A 5,000-nucleotide genomic window follows, 5' to 3' on the forward strand; every position below is an offset into this window, starting at 1 on the left:
GGAAGGAAGGAAGGGTGGAAGGGAGAAGAGAAGGGAGGGAAGGAGGGAGACAGGAAGGGAAGGAGGGAGACAGGAAGGGAAGGAGGGTGAGCAAGGAGAAGGAACAGTCACGTTGGAATATTATTGCTGTGTACATTTACGAAGGAGAAATGAAACGGAGAGGAAGAGAGAGCAAAGGAGGGAAGTGTAAGCAGACATGGGGAAGAGGGGGAGGGGTGAGGGAGGGGAAGGAGGGTGCTGGAGGGAGGCGATTGAGGCGGGGAAGAAGATAGAGAAGAGAAAGAGGAAAGCAAAAGGAGGGAACTAGAAAGAGGGAGTGAGGGACGGAGGAGGACTAGAGAGGGGGAGTGAGTGAGTGAATGAGTGAGTAAGTGAGTAAGTGAGTAAGTGAGTAAGTAAGTGAGAGAGAGAGAGAGAGAGAGAGAGAGAGAGAGAGAGAGAGAGAGAGAGAGAGAGAGAGAGAGAGAGAGAGAGAGAGAGAGAGAGAGAGAGGGGTTTGTTCGCGAGAGTTGGCAACCCCCGCCAACTTCTCCTGAACTGGCTGGGCGGGGGTTGACGACCAGGTGGGTTGCCGGTTACTCCTGCGAGAGGCGGGGGTCTTTCCCTCCTCCTCCTCCTCCTCCTCCTTCGTCTACTTCTTCTTCTCCTCCTTCGTCTATTTCTTCTTCTCCTCCTTCGTCTACTTCTTCTTCTCCTCCTCCTCCTCCTCCTCCTCCTCCTCCTCCTCCTCCTTCTCCTCCTCTTCTTTCTCCTCCTCCTCCTCCTCTTCTTTCTCCTCCTCCTGCTCCTCCTGCTCCTACTCCTCCTATTCCCCCTCCTCCTTCTCTTATTCCTCCTTTTCCTCCCCCTCCTGCTCCTCCTGCTCCTTCTCCTCCTATTCCCCCTCCTCCTCTTCCTCCTCCTCCTCTCCTTCTTCCTCCTCCTCCTCCTCCTCCTCCTCCTCCTCGTCTTCCACACGCGGCCGGAGGACTTGGAGAAATGCTAACTTCTCTTGTCTTTTTCTACTCTTTCTGTTGTTATTTTCTTTGGGTCTGTACTTTCCATTATTTTATTTTCGGCGATTCTTTCTATTCTTGTTTTCATTCTTTTTTTCTGTTATTTCGTGTTTCGTTACGTTGTTGTGTTGTTTCTCCTCTCCTTATGTTGTTTGTTATTCCTATTTCTCTGCATCTCTTCTGTTTTATTTATATATATTTATTATTTTGGGGGGGTATTTTCTTCGAGGGGGAGGGAGGGAGGGAGGGAGGAAGGAGGAGGCGGAATAGACACGAGGAGAGTCGAGTGAGTGGAGGAACCGTAAGTTGACAACAATTGGGTAATCGGCAACCTCCCGTTCCAGGCGCCCTCGCAGGTCCCGACGATACAGCGACTCGGATCAACCCCTCCCCCCCCTCTTCCCTCCCCTCCTCCTTCCCTTCCCTCCTACCTCCCTCACCTCTCCTCCCTTCTCCCTCTCCCTCCTTCCTCCTCTCTCCTCTCTCCTCTCTCCTCCTTCCCCCTCATCCCTCAATCCCTCCTCCCTTCTCCCTCCTTCCTCCTCCTTCTCCCTCCTCCTTCTCCCTCCCCCCCACCCGCCCCCTCCCACCCCCCTCGACTACACCCCCGTGGTCTTTGCAGAACCTACCCGCTCTGTGTGTGTATTTCTTCTCCGTGTCTACCCTTGTCTTCCTTTTCGTTATTTTTAAGTACGGAGGGGAAGGGGAAGGGAGAAAGGGGGGGAGGTAAGCGCTCTGATTGGCTAATTCCAAAGGGATTGACGTGAAGGTCGATTGGAGGGATTGGAAAAAGACGATTGTGTGTGTTGTTCCTTTTTAACCATGATGAGTGTGACTGCGACAAGAAGCTTACCGTTACTTGCTATTAATTATCAGGAGTTGCCGAAGCTCCCCCATCCCTCTGTGTGTGTGTGTGTGTGTGTGTGTGTGTGTGTGCGTGTGTGTGCGTGTGTGTGTGTGTGTGTGTGTGTGCGTGTGTGTGTGTGTGCGTGTGTGTGTGTGTGTGTGTGTGTGTGTGTGTGTGTGTGTGTGTGTGTGTGTGTGTGTGTGTGTGTGTGTGTGTGTGTGTGTGTGTGTGTGTGTAGTTTGTATGCAAGTGCATGTATGCGTATCTGTGTATGCCATGTATATATATATATATATATATATATATATATATATATATATATATGTGTGTGTGTGTGTGTGTGTGTGTGTGTGTGTGTGTGTGTGTGTGTGTGTGTGTGTGTTTGCCGGTACATGTATGTAGTTAGCCTCCTTGTATGTGCCTGTGCACGCATGTCTCTCTGCCTGCTTGTGTTCTAGACCTTCCCATGCACCCCTCTAAGAATCCTCAAAGGTGCTTGCACAGTGTGATTGCTCGCGGGCTCGAGTGCTTGGCCGGGCCCACCTTTTCCCTTCAACGCCTGGATTTGCTTGGTTCTATGCCTCAACCTCGCGAGTGTTTAGGTTGGGTTGCTTGAGTGCGCAGTCGCTTGGAGTGCTTGGATACCTCACTCCTTTTAAGTGGTTTCGCCTAAGTTCTAGTGTTTGTGTGCTTCAGCGAGTGCTTGTCAGGCGCTCGAATGCAGTCGTGAATCGGAGCTTTCTTTGTTTTTGAGTAATGAATTGTTCTTGTGGTAATACTCACGCTGTTATTATGATTGCCTTTAAAAAAAGAGAAACGAAGTGCATTTTTTTTTTTACATTTATTTTCTGGTGTACGTGCTTGAGTATTTAGATTTTCCTTGTGCTTGCGTTGTGCTTTGGGTAAGGTGGTGGTGTCAGTACGGTTGCAGCGGTAAGGAGTCCGGATTTTTTTTTCTTTCTCGCTCTCCGTCTTCTTCTGTTGAGTTTAGAATTCCTTTATCATCGTTTTATCCTTTCTTATTTGCATTGTTATTACTGTTGTTATTGAAGTTGTCTCTTTCGTTGTTCGAGTTGCAGTTACTCACACACGTGCGTACGTAAGCATGCACACACGCACACGCACACGCACACGCACACACATAGAAATACATATATTTACGTACACACCTGTATTCAGTACAAAAAAGAGAGAGAAAAAAAAAGAAAGAAAAAAAGAATGCAAGAAGAAAAGAGAGAAAAAAGTGATCAGTAAATGACCGGACACTGCACGTCCAGCCCACCTGTTGCACAGAGTGATTGCAGCGTTGTTGTCAGAGTGAGATGTGCGTATAGCTTGCAAGTGATTAGTGGGTCATTTGTGTGTTGCATGCCGGGCTGTGCAATGCTTCGTTGATTTATATTGGGTAATTTTGTTGCTGTTGTTGTTGTTGTTAATCATTTAAGTAATCTCATATTCGTGGTTTGTTTATTCCTGTTCTTCAGTTATCTTTTATCACGTTTATTTATCCTTTTTTCATTCTTTATTTATTCATAGGTTTTCTTACTCTTTTGTTTTGTTATCTATCGACTGTCTATTTTAATGGTCTGTGAAACGAAGTTGTTGATTTTTTGTATATTGGATTTTCGATAAGTATTCGATTATAATGACACGGTAATTATTTTTTTGTGCGGATGATAAAGAAAAGGATATGATTGAATGATCAAGTAATCAAATACGATGATATGAGAGGTCCCAATTAGCGAACAGATCCACAGGCAATACAAAAAAAAAAAAAAATGAAAAAAAAACTCGACAAAAAGAAAGGAAAGAAAAAAAAAAAACGAATGAACAAAACAAAGAACGCCTTCCATTAGGCTTTCTTGAAGGAATTTTTTCCCCTCTCTTCCCCAGCTTCCTTTTGCCCCCCCCCCCTCACTCCCCTCCGCTCCCCCCCTCCTCCCATGTGAGCGGGGGTGATGGGAGGGGTCGTGCACAATAAACTTCATTGCCCTGTCAACACAAGGGCACTCACCCTGCCGAAGGGAGGGAGGAGGGTAGGGGGAGGGGGAGGGGGAAAAGGAAGAGATAAGGGGAGGGGAAGGTAGAAGTCAGGACAAGGGGAAGGAAAAGGGAGGGAAGGAGAAGGGGAAGGGGAGGGGAAGGGATGAAGTAAGAGGGAGGGCAAAGGAAGAAGAGGAACGATTGCGGAAGGAGAAAAGGGAAGGGAAGAGGGGAAAGGAATATGAAAGGGGCACGGTAGAGAAGAGAAAGAAGAAGGAAGAGGGAAGGGAAAGGAATGGAAGAGGAGAAGGAAGAGGACAATAAAGGAAGAGGAAAAGAAGAAGAAAGCTTTTATTTATTTCTTTATTTTTTTTATTTTTTTTTTTTTTGAGATTTATGCTTATCCTCCCCGTGTATCTTGCGTAGGTAGGATGCGCAGGATTCCTCGATAGGTCCTCCTCCTTCTACGCGGCCGAGGATAAGAATCGAAGGGCGGATCCGGGACGAATAAAAAGCCGAAAGAGGTTGAAGCCTTCTTTAAGAACATGACGTAACATTTTTTTTTTTTTTTCATCTTCGGAAAGGGCCATTGAGGTATTTTGAGTTTCTAAATACGAAGTCATGTAGGCTAATCGGTTATAATATTTAAGTAGTAAGAGTGAGAGGGAATTTTTTATATAGAAAAGAAAAAGAATATGATGTTTATGATATTTGAACACCGAAGAAAATACCATAGTTTATTATCGGAACAGAGAAGATGAAGATATTTTTTTATTATATATAATCTTTGTGAATAGGAAAGAAATAAAAGTTAAATGAAACAAGTTCGGATGAGAATACTTCCTGGGCGTAGGGTTGGTTGGTCGCTGTGTCATTGTGGGCCCCGGCGACCTGACCCCGGCGACATAGGCCTAAGCGAGGCATACGTTGAGACCCCCGTGATTCCAGTCTCGTTTGGGAGGAAATCGGATGTTTGGTTGTGTGTGTGTGTGTGTGTGTGTGGATCTGTTTTGTCTTTGTTGTTGTTGTTGTTGTTGTTGTTGTAAAGTTTTCAGGGTTTGTGTCTATGCTTCTGTTATTTTTTTCGTATTATTTATGTGACTAGCTTCTTTTCTTCTCTTCAGCTACATACTTCCCTCTCTCTCTTCCTTATAGTCTGTCTCTCTCTTCCCTCT

Source organism: Penaeus chinensis, chromosome 20 (assembly GCF_019202785.1).
Source record: "Penaeus chinensis breed Huanghai No. 1 chromosome 20, ASM1920278v2, whole genome shotgun sequence".
NCBI lineage: Eukaryota > Metazoa > Arthropoda > Malacostraca > Decapoda > Penaeidae > Penaeus > Penaeus chinensis.